This window comes from Gavia stellata, chromosome Z (genome assembly GCF_030936135.1).
Source record: "Gavia stellata isolate bGavSte3 chromosome Z, bGavSte3.hap2, whole genome shotgun sequence".
Classification (NCBI taxonomy): Eukaryota; Metazoa; Chordata; class Aves; order Gaviiformes; family Gaviidae; genus Gavia; species Gavia stellata.
Window position 1 is genome coordinate 72,965,455 of NC_082637.1, and position 16,013 is coordinate 72,981,467.

At 51.0% G+C, this 16,013-nt stretch overlaps 1 long non-coding RNA gene across 1 annotated transcript; it reads right to left on the reverse strand.

Moving 5' to 3' along the window:
• Positions 1-4,609: 4,609 nt before the first annotated feature.
• On the reverse strand, positions 4,610-15,740 carry LOC132320764 (uncharacterized). The gene is made up of 4 exons (XR_009484586.1): positions 15,669-15,740; positions 8,193-8,233; positions 5,757-5,957; positions 4,610-4,787 (listed from the first exon to the last, which is right to left on the reverse strand). It is a non-coding gene; the product is annotated as an uncharacterized LOC132320764 (long non-coding RNA).
• Positions 15,741-16,013: the final 273 nt, after the last annotated feature.

A 16,013-nucleotide genomic window follows, 5' to 3' on the forward strand; every position in this document is an offset into this window, starting at 1 on the left:
GGGTCAGTCCTGCAGGTCAATGCATAGAAGAGAAACACCACCATGCACAACACCAAAATCGTATGGCAGAGAAAGCTTGAGTTGCAACATTTTTGGGCAACCTCCAGGAAATAAATTAGCCTCGCTCCACTGCAAACACGGAGATTTACAAACATATTGTGAGACAGCTGTTGAGTCCCAGGAGATGTGGCTGTACTGGGAAGAGGAGCTTGGGCTGTTCTGGCCCGATGGGCAGGCTCTGCTGTTGTTTGGGACCGACGTCTTCTGTGGCAGATGGGGCAAGGAGGCTGCTTTCAGGTTACAGGAGTTCAAAGCTGCTTGGCCACAGCTTTGGACACAGGGAAGTGTGAAACCAGCAGGCTGAGGCCAATGGTCCCTTAGAAGCGAGGTACCAACAGGTAGCAGAGAGAGACACGGACCACACAGCCAAGAAGGGTGGCAGGCAGTGGGTGGCAGCAATGCCTTGGGGCATGGACGTGGGACAGGTTTTTCCACCTTGCGCTTCATTTGGGCTGGTTCCTGCTAGCAGTCCTGTGATGCACCCGGAGGAAGCCCACGACCTTTCTCAGCGGAGTTTCATGTTTCAAGCACAGCTTGCTCCCAGCACACCAGTATTTACACAGCACTTACTGATCTGAAAACAGAGCACTTAAATAAACACTGGGGGATTTCCCCACATCCTTACAGCACCGTTTGTCACCTCACCTGCTGCCCAGGTGGAGACAATGAACTGGTAATTTGAATCTGTTCACACAGTCTGTGAGTGGGGGCTGAATACTTCAGACCCCCATCAGAAGAAAACATATTTTGCTGCACATGTAAGACTGAAGCCTGCCTTGAAAGCCAAAAAAGTTGCCAGCGCTCGCATGACTAGTGGTGTTAGGCCTTTTCCTGGCCCAGGGAAGGGGAATAGCCTCTCCATTTCTTACTGGCTTGGCTTTGGCTCCTTGCACATTCTGAGCAGAGACATCTTACCTGGTATTTTGTGCTAGAATGATAGAGCAGACTAAAAAGGGCATAGAGAGAATCTGCTTGTATTACCATTCGTTGTCTGAAGAGCTAATGTAATATTCCCCAACAAAGGCTGCTTGAACTTTTCTTATTTAACTGGAAGGAGCTTGTTTTTATATGGGTTTTTTTGGACTCAGTTAATTAGACATGAAAGACAGTATTTTAAGATATGACTTGCCACTGCTTTTGCATCTATAGCTGAATGTGAAATGCATTACAGTGTATGTTGAAGCTAGACTGACTTTCTTTAAAATAGGAAAAGTTAGTTAAAGTCTTGACAAGTTCCAGCTGATGGGACTTGTAAGGTTGTTGCCTGACCACTGGACAGAAGGGAAAATGGTGACTGTAATTATAGTAGAAATTATGGTTGGACTTGATGATCTTACAGGTCTTTTCCAACCTTAATGATTCTGTGATCAAATCTCTTCTGGCACCCAAACCCTGCAGAGAGACTCCAAGGATACCCGCTGGGTGCACAACCTGGGCAGGGAGGCCTAGCATGGGTGGATGCATGCTGGGGGAAGTCCTGCCTTTCCAGCCAGACTTTCTCCTGATCCTCCTTTTCCCTTATTATAAGCAGATGCTCATCAGCCAGGGCTGGGAGCTTTTATACCCTTTGCCTCCCACAGACGCAGAAGGTAGAGTTTGCATTGCTTCTGCTAATGTTAATTTGCAGCTCCCTGCTCCATGCAGGGCCTGAGCTCCAGTGAGTCACGTACAGAGAGCACACAGTGGTGCTGGCTAGTCCTTCACACTGGTGGGTCCTGCTTGCGAGTTGCAGCTGCAAAGACCAAGACAGTTAACTCTCTGCCAAGGGAAGGACCATGCTTCAGCTCTCATTGCTCTTGCCTACGGATCTGAACCAGTGTGTATATGGACACAGCATTTCGCGCACTTGTACAGCCGCAGCCAGCACATGGCAAGAGCACAAGCAGATATGCTTGGAGAAAGCTAGGAGGAGCTTCACACTAAGCAGAGCATGCATCCTTCAGGTGGGCATGGGCACTCCCCATTCTGCAAAAGGGATCCCCACATTTAGCTGGCAGAAAAACTGATTTGATCGTCTCTTTGACATATTTCCTGCTCTCAGGGTAGCTCAGACCTTACACACACTCCCTTCCCCTGCCCAGCATTGACTTTTTGTGTGCCATGCCCAGAGCGAAGTAGGGGACAGGCTGCTCTGTGCGGTCCCAGCCACCGCAGCAAGGAGATGCTGACTCACGCCTGCAGGTTGCCATGGAGACGGCAGTCATCATGCCTGAAATGCCGTCATACTCCTTTCTGCAAACCAGCCTCTGCCAGCCCCGGAAAAAATCAGCTGTGGGCCGAACCACTGCCTGGGAGACGTGGCTCCAACACACCGCCAGCAGCTGAGGCTGCAGGGAGACACTCACCATGGCACTGCTGCCTGTGGAAGACAGTGAGAAAGGCCCATCCCTGCTGCCCTCTCTCCTTGCCGGCCCTGCAGCAGCTAGGACTGGGTTTCCTTGCTGCTTCGCCGTGCAGTCAGACAGCACGTAGCTGCCCCAAAGACCCCTTCCCAACTGGCACACGGTGCTTTGTGGCCTCGTGTCTTGCTGCTGTGCCTATGTGCCCAAGGAGGAGGATTCCCATGGGAAGGTAGAAGTACGTGCTTACTATACCATCGTCTGGGCATAGGGTTGCCACAGGGGAAATGCTGTTTGGATGCAAGGGAAAGCTGCTTCCCTGCAGGAGGAGTGCAGTCAAGGACCAGAGGGCTGGTCTTGGAGACACCCCAAACCCAAATTGATAAGGCTCAGAACAACCAGACCTGATGTTTGGGTTAGCCGGCTTTGAGCAGGGGATATGTTAGAGTGCTCCAGAGCTCCCTTCTGATTCAAGTGTTCCTCTGATTTCCTGCTAGTATGAGCCAGCTGGCTACCTAAATCTCACAGGACCTCTGAAGGTCCTGTGAAAGATCCCCATTCTCTACGTTCAGGACTGTAACCTGCACAACACCCAGCTGAGTCGTCCTTCCCACTGCAATGACTAAACGCTGCGTGAGTCACTTGTGGCACTTCACCACTGCAAAGATGCAGGACACGTCCTGCTGAGTGATGGTTCTCTGGTGGCTGCTGAAGGTACGAGTCACAGCAAACCTACCAGGAGAGGGGACCTCATGAGGAGCCATGATTTAGCCTGGAGGCCTTCCCCAGAGAGACAAATGAGAGACAACAGCTGATGTCAGATGACATAATGTTTCACTGTATGAGGATGTGGCCAAGAAAGAGAAGTGGCTCACAGTGGCTGCAAAAGCCCAACCTGCAGGGTCCCCCAGCTTTAGGACTTCAGCCTCTACGGGGTGGATCATTAACATCAGATTGATTTAGTCTTGGTTGCCTCTGGCAAGGGCCCCTGAATGATCTGCAAAGGTGAGGGTGGAGGGAGAGATAAAAGGCCGCAAAACATCCCTCCCAGGGGTTGAGGCTGTGAAAAGGCAACCCGGGCACCTCCCACAGGCAATTAATCTCAGATGCAGCCTTAGGGCACACTGAACCCCACCCTGCCCATTCGTTTCTGGAGGAGCTGCGTCCTGCCTGAAAACACAGGAAATGGGCAGAGGTGGCCCTGGGCGAGGCCCCATCTGTTTCTCTGCACCATTTCCAGAACAGTGGTCGATGGAAAGTGGTCTGGCCCCAGCAGAGTCTGGCCCTTCACCCTGGGGTGGCTCCAGTTGGTGTCCTAGCCTGAGCAGTCCCCATGCAGCACCCTCCACCCCTGCTACCCACCACGGGTCCACCTCATGCACCAGACCCACCCGGGGCCACAGACTCAGCCCAGCCTCTCCACCCATCAGACCCACTCAGCCACCATTTAATGTCTCCCTGCAACAGCATTTCTTCACGTCCCATCTCCTACGCTCCAGCTGTGCCCATGTGCCAGCTGCTATACCCCAGCTCACCAGAGCTTCACTCCCCGCTCGGAAGCTGACTCCTCCCTGGCCTGTCCCCGCTTTGGGTTCTCAGTCCCAGGAATCCTGACCCTGTCCAGCTCCAGGGTCCCAGGGCTGCCCGACCAGATGGAGATGCTGCACGTAATTAATCACTCACGTTGATTACGCATTCCTGGCTGACTGACATCCCCAAAACCAAATGCCCATCTGGGTTCACATTTAAACATAAAAATGTTTTTCAGACCTGGTGTTAATAATGATTTGCGTTTGGGAGAAGAAAAGGAAAACCGAAGAGGAGAAAAGGGGAAACGGTTCTTGAATAAGCAAATCTTCCTGTCATAAAAATGCTTGAATAGCTCTCGAGTCCTCTTGGATCTGAGTGCAGAGAAGAGACAGATGTTGCTGATGCTCTGCTGTATTAGCTGTTGGTCCAAAATTTGTGCCTGGACCTGATTAAACTGAAATCCTTCTATTATATCTTCTCCAAAGTATTCCATCTATGGTAATGTGAATACACTAGACAAATGAGTCCAAAGAAGAAAAATCTTCCCCATTCTGGTATTTCTGGACTAGGAATAATTAACTACAGGAAAAACTTCAGACCAAGGTCCTTATTCTAAGACCAAAGTCCCGTATCTTCCATCCTCTCACTGGAGTTGCTTGTAAGTGACAGCAAACACAAAAGCCAGAACAAAGGGAAAAATTTAATTACATTATTTTGGGAATTCTGGTTGGAAAAATAAAACAGAAAGGAGTTCCTTTGTTAGCAAAGGCTGCGGCTTCTTTTGTGAGCAGCTTCCATGTGGTCGTTGGTTGCACATGAGTAAGTGATTATCCTGTTTCAAGTAACATCCAGGAAACTCTGAAAAAGCACCAGACATAATGACATTGCAATGTCTTAACAAATCAAATTTCTAACCCCTGCTGTCAGAGTTACAGTATTGCTGGGACTACAATACAAAATAAAGGCAGAGCTCTAAAGCTATACTTATTTCCTCCTTTAGGGGAAACTTCTGCTAATGTTTAACTCCGTGGGCTGCTGTTGCACCAACAGCTCAGGGCAGAGACTGCTCCAGTGTTTCAGCAACCTCTGCTCCACTAACACAAGATGGTACCACACAAACCCACCCAGCAGAAACCACGGTGATAACGACAAGAGCAACACTGGAAACACGGTGTGGCCAAGGATCCCAGGCCTCCAGAGAAAAACAACGCCTAGCAGAAGCAAAATATAAGAATAAGCTGAAGAACAGCAGACAGTGCCAAAAAACCTCCCATTTTGACTGAGAAAGGAACAGGCTGTGTCGCAAGACCCACCCCAACCTTTGTCCTTCCAGCATGCTGGGAGCAATGGCCCTGGGAGGAAGCAGAAGAGACAGTGCTGCTGGCACCCGGCACCCTGGCATAGCTCTCATGGCTGCCCCATCCAAATAATGAGTTATTTAGGCCATGCCAGCAAGCTGTATAGTGTTCACTCCAGTGCCTAACACGCAGCAAAACATCTTGCCCACCGTCTTCTGCCAGCACACCTGCCCACTTCGGTCTCCCTGCTGAAACACTTGGGTTTCCATGGTCTGACAACCCGTGATCTCGGCAGGTCTGCAGAGGGTTGTGAAGGAATCTTTCTTGCACTTTGCTAGCATCATCACCCATTTCTCTTTACTATAACGCATCGTCCTGAAGAGCCTTTTGGACTCACAGAAACACAAGAGTCTCCAACACCCCTCCACTGGGCTGGCTGTGCTCTTCCTCGTACAGCCCAGTAAGCAGTTTGCATTATTCACAGTGAGAATTACTTTTGGCTCATGTTCAAGCTCATGTTCAGAGTTACCTCCAAGTCCTCTCCAGCAGCTCCACCAGTCACTTCCCAGCCTGGACCAGTGCTCAGGGTTATGCCTCCTTCATCCCTGTGCACCAAGCACCACTGACACTTCTACTTGCTGGGCTTTGTGAGCATCCTGGTGGTCCAGTCCTCCCATTTAGAGAGGTCCCTCTGGACTGAGGCTCTGCCTTCCACCACGTCAGCCACTCCCTCATAATGATTATTTCCAGCATTGTAAAAAAAAACCAAAACAAAACATAAGTATACATGTACATATACATGCATGCGTGTGATATATATATAGACACATCTAAAATTCATGTTTTCTAGAACTTAATCTTTTGTCTGCCAACATGTTGCAGTGCTTCTTCTGTTTTTTTATGTTCCCTGGCAAAGGAAGACTTTTATTAAAAGCAATAAAAATAGAAATATCCAATCTACAAAAGAGGAAAACAATGGAAGCCACAGTTTTCTTCAGGGTCTTACCTGTAGACTCCTTGTGATGCTTATAATCATTTCCCTGACTAGTCAAACTTTGCATAGCAAGGTTCGTTCTGAGATGTGATGCCGTTGGCAATTTAATTAAGCAATTGGAAAGCAATAAGGTTAATCTTTTGTGAAATGGTTACCATAACCATTTTCCCAACATTTGCTATCATGCATCCTGAAGCCAGCCTGTAACTGAGCAATGTTATCACTGGATGTATCAGGTGGTGCGTTTTCTTGTTTCGTTTTGTTTCCATTTTTACCCCACAAATGTGTCAACTGAGTTTCTCCAGATGAGGGGTGGTGCCTTACCCAGGTTTTTTTGTTCCATTTATAAAGCCTCCAGTAAAAGAAGAGCAAACTGACGCTTGAAGCTGAAACATGCCTTGACAGAAGTCATACACCCATCACAGGGAAGCACAGCCAGCATAGGTATTTGTTGTGACATTTTTCTTGGTTCAGGCATGTGAACACGAGTGCAGCACTGCCTCCAGAAAACAGCGGTGCATCCTGGTAGTGGAGAAGCCTTCCCCAGTTCTTGGGGCAGAGTTTTGGAGCATGCGGTGCTCTGTCATGGTGATATTTGTGAGAGGAACATCAGGATGGAGACAGTCCAAGCCAGACTCTCTACACTCCCCATGGCCACGTGGGGCTGGGAGGGAGGAGAGGCTCCCTTTCACACGTCTCACCACAGAGGTACAAAACTCTTCATTAAATGCCAGCAACGAGTCTCCAGGACCATCCTTGGATCCTCTGCCGAGTCCATGGCCTCTGTGTATTGGCGTGGTGCTGTGATGTGGCCAACAAGTCCGAAAAGCACAAGGTGGTTAAGGGTCTGACACTGGGTGGCAATCTGCCCTTTTGGTATAAGCCAGGAGAAAGCTCTCCTGTGGTGGCAATTAAAGGAAGAAGGCTATGTACAACCTTCTCACCACAACAGCGCTTGAGCTATGGCAAATTTGTTCTCAACAAATTCTCATTTAGAGGAATGAGAAAGAAAGCCAAGCAAAACTGCAATGACAGCAGAATCACAGGAAAATTCAGGTTGGGAGGGACCTCTGGAGGTGCTCAGCTCCAAACCCCTGCTCACAGCAAGGACAGCTTCAAGGGCTTCTATAGCCAAGCTGGGAAATCTTGAAGGTCTCCAATAGGTCTCCTTGCCTTGTAGCATGAACATCAGACCCACAACCAGCACTCACTGCATGGTGTGCCTCTGCAGACACCCTCAGCATAGGCAGGTACTGTGGGTGTGTTTATTGCCACTGTTATGTGCACAGGAATCTGCCACCTGAGCCACCACAACTTGGATGGGCATGGGGACAGGGCACCAGAGAGGGAGGAGGTCTCCATCCTTGCGAGGGTTCCTAGACACAGCTGCACAAAGCCACAGCTGTCCTGACCTCGTGGTGGGGAGAGACCTGCTGTGCGCCGGGGTTGGAGACCTTAATGGGGCCCTGCTGGCTCCTGTGCTGCTGGGTCGTGTGCGACCCTGCACGTCACCATGGGCTCAGCCCTGTCCCCCAGCTGGTTTATGGATGGATAGGTGAGAACACCACCTGAGATGCACCAGGAGATGCCCCAGGTGTTCACCTCCACTACCCTAGGGCCATCTCCAGCCCCTGTCACCGCTGAGCTGAGCTGCTTCAGCACACTCAGCCCTGATGTGAATGGGGAGGATGAACTGGAGACCCCCAGAGGCTCCACCAACAGTACTGCTGGGGGTCTGAAACCATCTGGATGAGGCAAGTTGGTCATGAACAGCAGTGGCTGAAGGTGCTTTACTAAGTTCCTCAGCAAAGGGCAAAACATGGTCTGTGGTACATAACTGAAATTAAATCGCTAAGCAATAACTACAGCTTCTCTCATTGTGACAAATAAAAGAATTTATTTGCACCTACTTAGGTGCAAATACCTGCTAAATCTGTCTTTGTTATGAGACATGGGTGCAAGCTGACCCACCTTGGCAGCTGTGGCGTTCCCGTCTTGGCTTAGAGGGTATTCTGCAGGCAAAGAACACAACTCAGAGTCAGCTTTGCTTTTTCTGAATGTCAAGTAGCTGTTTTTTCTCCCTTTGCCAGGAGCAGATGGGCTTTTCCCTACTCAGCTTGGGGTCCTGGCTATAACAACAGTAAGGGGAATGTCCCAGCAGGTATTTCCAACACTCCCAAACTTTGACTTCAGCCCCTGTGAGGTGTGTGCTCCTCAGTGACAGGGACAGGATACTTGGACTCTCATCCAGCCGCCCTGCTGCATGCTGATACTGCAGGTATTAATTTAAAAAAAACCCCAAAAACAAAAATGCTTTTAACTGGAGGATTCTGCTTGTCTCCAAAGTGTGCCTTGTCCACTCTGAGGTTTGTTGTGCTCAGGCTACACACAGAGCAGCAAGAGGACACCAACTCCCACGTGGCCAACCCCCGCAAGCCTGGCAGCAGTACAGACTGCTGGAGTGTCTCTGCCCTGGCAGCAGTCCCTCAAGTTTACCCCGTCCCCAGGCTCCCACACAGATGGTGAGAGGAGTTGTGGTTGTCCTGCACGCACTTAACCTGGGAGAAAACACCTTTCTCCAGCAGGACACTGGCATTCAAAGGGACAGCAGCTGGTCCCCTGCACTGCACCCCCCCCCCAAGAGACACCCAGAGGCAAAGACACAGTCAAATGAAGGGCAGACAGCTCGGACATTTTGAGGCACTGAAACTGCTTTTGTTTGGTGTGCCAGGGAAAAATGGCCTGAAGAGAGAGCTCTTGCTCGTGCCACTGGTGCCTGAAATCCTAGCCACCTGGATGCTTTCCTCTCATGCCGCACAGGAAGGCACAGTGGCCAGCGTGTAACATCAAACCCCAGCCCTCTGAGTCTGCAACTCGGGCACAGATGAGCCTTGCTGCGCTGCCAAAAGGTTTGTTTTACTCCAGAGCCAATCCTCAGTCACGGGCAAAGGCATTTCACACTGGTGACGGAGCAGCGAGACCACTGCTCCCGGGAGAGCAGACTGAGTGTCTTGCTGGTGCTGACAATCCCCAGGCAGGGACCGGGACTGGGGCTAACCCTGAAGAAAGGCTGCCACCTGCCAAGCCACAAACACCATTCCCTGTCCCTTCCTTACTCCTGCAGCTCATGTTAGCAGGTCTCGTCTCATTTGTAAAAGTGTCCAGGAGCCCAGCCCAAGATTACGACTTGGAAAGATAACAGCCTGCAAGTTAAATATAATCAATCCTATTTAACGTCACCAGGGAGTGTCATTATTCATGATTAGTCTCCAGTTACATAGAAATTATTCTTCTCACAGTTCTCCCCTGCCTGCAGTCCTTAAAAATGAAAGGCAAATGTCTTGAATCAGTTTTTGCTTGTGAGTAACAGCCCTTTCAGCCTAATTTCTAATTACACTTCTAACCTTGAAGCAGTTTTGCCACAAGTCACATGTTAAAATCACTCCAACGAGCTGCAAGGTTCAGCTTCAGAAAGAAATCTGTAACGTGGTCTCCCCCTCCAAGATGATACAGCCTAAGTACTCCTTCAGGAGGCCTCCACTACTCTGTATGCATCCAAATAAATGCCTCATATCACAGGTCGTTTAGGACTTCAAAAACAATGCAGATAAGAAGCAGAGGGGGCACCTCCGTGAAAACTGCATGGGGGTGCCTGCAGCTCTATTGGTTTAATGCACGCCTGTGCCCCTGCACCGGTGCATAGTTGCATGTGTGGCTTCTGCAGACGCTCTGTGCTAATTGCATGCAGATACACTACGGGACTGGAACCCGAAAGCTGTCCTCTGTGGGAACTCCAGCAACGGCATGGCCATCTGCAAGTTGCTCTGGATCTCCCCATGCTCCTCAGCTGCTGTTCCTCACTGCAAATGGCAGAAAACTTCCCTGCATAACCCAGTGCTAGCATTATCTTTTCTGGCCTCCTCCTTCCAGCATCCTCCTTCTCTAACTAGCTTTAGGTCAGCCGCTCCTTGCAGCCTAGGGAAGGTGTCAAGTGCTTTCCAGATGTCCAAGCCAGAAGTTAGAGGGCTGAGATGAAGACAGTGGGCAGTCTGAGAATGGGCTTTTGACACACTACTGCAGATGTCTTCGGACCCCCGGGCACACGTGAGGAGCACTGGACAAGCTGGAGACTCCACATCACCAGCTGTTCACCCAAACCAGAGCTCAGGCCCTGCTGTGGCCAGATTCGGTCCTCGTCCCCGCAGCAGTGGGGTAGGCTTTGTCCAAAAAAGGATGTGAAATGTCTGGCTCAAGGACTGCAGGTGGCCCACCACCAAACGTAGGTGCAGGAAATCTCTGACCACACTCGGGACGTCCTTTCACCTCTCAAAAGGAGAAGTAAGAGTGGCTCCAGCTCTAACCACACTCTGTGTGAACCGCCTTTTGCAGCAAGGCCACCTTCCAGGGAAACAGCGGTTCCCACAGCTCGCTCTGGGTGCCCAGCCAAGAGAGGAGGAAACCCTGGGCAGCTCTCACAACCCTTGCCAACCCACTGCAGACACATCTGGTGGAAAGGTGTGTTTCAACCCATCCCAAGAAAAGATGAGAAAAAGCCCATAGCTAATGTCACCTGTGGGAGTGGTCGCTATGTTTCGGGAGGAAGGCCTGCCACCCAGTATGACCTCAACAGGCTGGAGGAATGGGCCAGAAGCAAGTTCAAGAAGTTCAGCACAGGAGAGGTGATCCTTCCTCACCACTTAGCGCTGCTGCAGACTCATGTCTGTACTGCATCCACTTCAGGGCTACCCAGTACAAGGAAGGTATGACAAACTGGAGAGAGTTCAGCAGTGACCACCAAGGTGGTGATGAGGCTGCAGCACAGGGTGTATGAAGAGATGCTGAGGGAACTGGGCCTCCCCAGCCTGGAGAAGAGACAACTGGGGAGTCCTCATAGGGGTCATCCACTGCCTAAATGGTGGTTTTGGAAAAAACAAAGCCAGACTCTTCTCAGAGGCAGACAAGGATAGGGCATGGGGCAATGGGTACATGCTGCAGGATGGGACATTCCAGCTAGGCATGAGAAAATTCTTCCACGTGAGGGTGGTGCATCTCAGAGACCACATGTCGGTCCTTGGAGGTGGCCAGAACTCAACTTGACAAGGCCCAGCACAACCTCACCTAGCTTTGGACCAGGCAGCTGGACTACAGACCTCCAGAGATGCCTTCCTAACAAGACCTCCTGGCGATTCTGCATTACAGTGGGAGGGAGGGAATATGGCTGCCGTCCCGTGGGGCTTTCGGCTGCCCCCTGCTCTGAAACATCCCTAGTGCCCAGGACAGATCTGAGACTCCATAAGCTTCTCCCTCACCATGCCTGGGCTGCTTACCTCCTCATGCAATGTTAACGCAGGAGGGAGGATGTTTGGTGTGGTTTCTCCATGGCCTGGCAAAGGCTGGAAGCTATGTGTCCCAGCAGGCTTGGCTGGAAGAAAGGTCTGAAAACCCAGAGCTGAGCTGGAGCTGGCCCCACGGTACTGCGCAGTGCTGTGCACTTCCAGCCAGCACAGGAAATAACACAGCTGCTGCAACTCAGAGCCCCTAACACGCTTTTGGAGTTCTTCTCTGCTACCTCTTTAAGAAGTATTTCTGTCTGTGCATCCATGGTTTTACTGATGCAGAACAGTGACTGAGCAGCTAGAGGAACGAGACAAGGAAGGAAAATGACTGCAGGCATGTATTGAAGTATTCAGCTGGTCCAGCTGAAAGAGATTTCTGCCAAACAATTTTATAAGGAATGAGGCATTTTACAGGAAAAGCAGGGCCTCTCCTCTCATTTCCTTTCCGCTATTCTCTGTGAACTTCAAAGAAAAGAGGGGTCAAAACAGAGGCCAGGCAACTGGAACGGAGTTCCTGAGCTCTAAAGCCTAATTAGTCCAAGATACATTTCATTGGCTATCTCTCAGAGACAGGCCTAAATCACCAAACCTCCCCACTGTGCCGCCCAGGGTCGGATAAAGCCAGAACATGGTGTGCAGTTCGCGGGGCCCCAGCAGTGCCAGGGCTCTTGGGGGGCTCTTGGCCCAAGCCCTGCCAGTGGCAAGGCTCTCCCAGCCCCCCAGGCTTCGTGTGGCCACAGCTAAAACCCCCTTCCCAGGACAGGGATCATCCCCACCTCCCTGGTGCCTGGTCCCAGGGCTGCTGGAAAAAGAGTTTTGCCAACTAAAACCCCCCAGGGCCACATGGCTGTTGCCCCTCGTTGCATCAGCTGAGGCTACCAAAGAGCCTTCAGCCATTTGCAATTGCCCTTCCAGCAGTTTTGGGCTGATGTTAAACTCCCGCCCTGCCTCCCCTTGGCCCAGCAAGCCAAGCCCAGCTCCTGCCAGCTCTGCCTGCAGGCCATGTGCCCCACATCCCTTCCTGCCTTGCAGCTGTTTGCTTGTCCCCCTCCAGCTTCTCCGTATCCCTCCCCGATGGATGCCCAGCAGAAGGGATAACAATGTCCCCCAATCTGTGTCTCCTCACATGGCCCAGCATGTGGTTTGCCTCACCAGCAATGAGAAGCAAAGCTCGGTTTTGCACAGATTTAAGGACTCTCTGGATCCGCATGCCAATTTCAAGTTACATGTCTCTCCCTGCAAGACACGGGTCTTGGGGTGGGGTTTTTTTTCGGGACCCATAAAAAATATTCTCAAGAACAGAGAGACAGAAATGACACAGGCTGTTTCCCCTATACAGCCTCTCTCAAGATGCTGGCCTCAGAGGGGTGCATCTTATTTTGAGACTACAGCAAATGCGCTTCGACGGAAGGACTCATTTCCGTCCTTGTGGTCTGAAGCTGAGAAAAGCAAAACTCTACTGCAGTTCACTAGACTGTAATTCAGAGAGCAGAGAAAGGACATCATTGTCACCATAAGCTTATGTGGCCTCCTGGTGCCATAGCACAGCTCTGGAGCATAGGAAACAACCTTGCAGCCTGTGAGGCAGCAGACAGATGCACATGAAGCCAGACGACCATCTGGCAGGGAAAGTGAGGTCCTCGTGGATGTACAGCTACCCTAAGCTGCGGGCTGTGATTCTGCACCCCAGCCAGCGCCTGCATCTTGCTCCCCAGCCACTACAGATGGGTAACCTGGTCAGGGTAAGGCACAGCTCACTCCTGGGTTGGTGCTCAAGCTGCTCTTCCAGGGAAGCAAGAGAGCAGGAGGCATGCAGGAGGGGAGTTCAGAGAACTGAGTACTTTTGAATCACGAGGGATCTGAAAAGTATTTTATTAAATTTTCTGCCAGGAAAAAAGGTAAAATTCCTCCCTTAAAAATTTTGATTCCAAGGCACTTGCACAGCTCTCACTTAAAGAGCGCGTCTGGGACCGATGAGGACCAGGTTCAACTCACGGTTTTGCTGCAGATCATCCGTGCTGCCTAACTGCAGCCATTGTTTATCTCCCCATCCACTTCCCAGAGGAGCCGAAATATAAAATGGAAACCTTTCCTTCCCTTATGTAATGCTCCGCCAGAGTTGGCATCCTGTGAGTGTTGGCTGGAAGGACCTCTGGAGGTCTCCAGATGCAGCACTGCTGCCAGCACGAGATCAGGTTGGCCGTAGCTGTGTCTAGCCACAAAGCTAAAGTCTGCTTCTCGTGTGCTTGCGCAGCACTTGGGTGTGTCGGGACCCTTTTCTCAGAGGTTTAGCTGGGGTGTCTGCCTCCCTCTGCAGCTATCAGGGAAGGAAGGCCAGATGGGGCATATACCACCAACATCCATCCAGTCTGTTAGCGCGTTCCTGTGCCGGTTTCACTTTTCAGAAGAATGCCATCCTGAGGACTGTGATGGTTCAGGACCAGGTAGCCTGCCTGTTTGGCTTTCCCTGCTAGAGGCCAGTAACATGGGAGGGAGGGCAGGCAAGAGAGCACCAGCTGAATTTACTGACAGATTGAGCCAGATATCCTATGTGCTGCCAGTACAAAAATAGCTGCCATCTTTGTATTTTACGGCTTTGCTTTGTTACAGTCTGGATCAGACTTGTTTTCAAAGCAACCTTCCACAGACATAAATACACCTGTCATTGAAAACAAATATGCCTGTAATGATTAACTGATACTTCCCAGCAGTAATCCCCTTACCTCTGTAATAGCAGTTAAAAAAAATGAGTTGGGATCATGGAGAGGAAACAACAGCATGCAAAATGTTAGCTGTGTGCTTCACTCACTATTTTTTCAACTTTACACTATTGGATTACTTTCTTAAACACTCTGGGGACAGAGACAGCAAAGAACAGCTTTTTTTGGCAAAGGCCGGCAGTTTCTCACACACGTCTCTATTTTCCATGGCTCATCCAGCAAATTGTACGCTAAGCCTAAATAAACAGCAAGGAACAAGTCCATCCAAGAGGGGCTGAGCACAGCGGATTTCACATCCCCATGTGCTGGCAGTCTGGCACCAGTATTGGCACTTACTGGGAGCTGGTGGAAAATATCCCATGCTGGGGAGACAGAAGCAGCAAGATCGTCGGTGCTGCCCAGGGAGTGAGAAGCTCCCTTCCCAGCAAGGCCACCTAAGTCTACATGCAGCCAGGAGGGACAGTCAGCTTTACTTATCCTCTAGCATTAACTGGAGCTTCAAGGCTTTTGGCTTTGGTCAGAGTCCAAGCAGCATGGATGGACTGCCACAGCCACCCTTTGTATGTTTAAAGGAGAGTTGTCTCTCATGTACCCCCTCGCCACTGGAGGGCTCTGCCTGGTACTGCAGCATTTTTCAAATTCTTAGTCCGTAATTAAAACAGCCAAGATACGCTATTAATTTCCCTACTAATGAAATACTACTTTATGCAGTGTCATTCTTTCACACATGACCACACTCTTGAAATGCAGAGCTCACACTGACTTCAGGCTTGCGAACAGCAAGTAAGATCCCTGGTTTGCATCTGCAAACCTGCACATGCAAAGAAGCAGGTGGCCAAGGAGCTGTTCCACATCATGCAAGGCCTGACCTGCAGTCCGCCATGTCTGTGTCACGGCAGGGAATCTTCTGAAGTCTTGATGAGTGAAGGACAGTGGGTGTGCTGCAGCTCTGTGGGAAACCAGCTGGAAAACCTGAGTTCTGTATTCAAACTGTAAAACATTCAAACAAGGCTTATGCTGAAGGAGCAGACCATACTTCTAAAACAACACTGGAAAGCCAACTTGCAGACTAACTATGCAGGTTAACTTACATTAGTGCTCTTGCCTTGATGTTTTACTTGCTGTGTCACTGAAGCTGCTGTTCTGTTTCAGGTGCTGCTGTTTTGAGGGACAGGAAAAAAACACCCAACCTTTCAGTTCCTTTCAGCCACTCTGGGGAGAATATTGGTCCCAAGCTTTTTGGGGCTTTTTTTCTCATGTGTTGTCTCTCAGCCTTCCTGGCTAGGTCAGCACTATAGTCGGCTCACCAGTAATTCCACTTCCACGAAGCCTGCGTTTGGCTCGTGCTACACCACAGGCCTTAAGCACAATATTCACTCCAGCTTACCTACCTGATGAGTAGCAACGAGGACAGGGAGACTGCTGGGTCTCCCGGCACTGCCGAGGACGGGTCCGCGGGCCCCGGGCACCCCACCCCCGCGGCACCACCCAGGCCCCAGCTCGGGCCTGGTAGCACGGCCCGCCCTCAGCCCGGCCCGAGGCCCCCGCCCCCTCCGCAGGCCCCGCGGTGACGACCCACCACCGCCAAGGGGCGCACAATCCGCCTCGCCCCCGTGGCGCGGGGCTGTCCCAGTGCGCATGTCCGCCGCTGGCTCCCCGCCCCCTCCGGCACGTGACGTAAGCCCCGGGTCAGGTGGGAGGGGCGACCCCGGGCGGCGTGGCGCGTACCGGAAGCG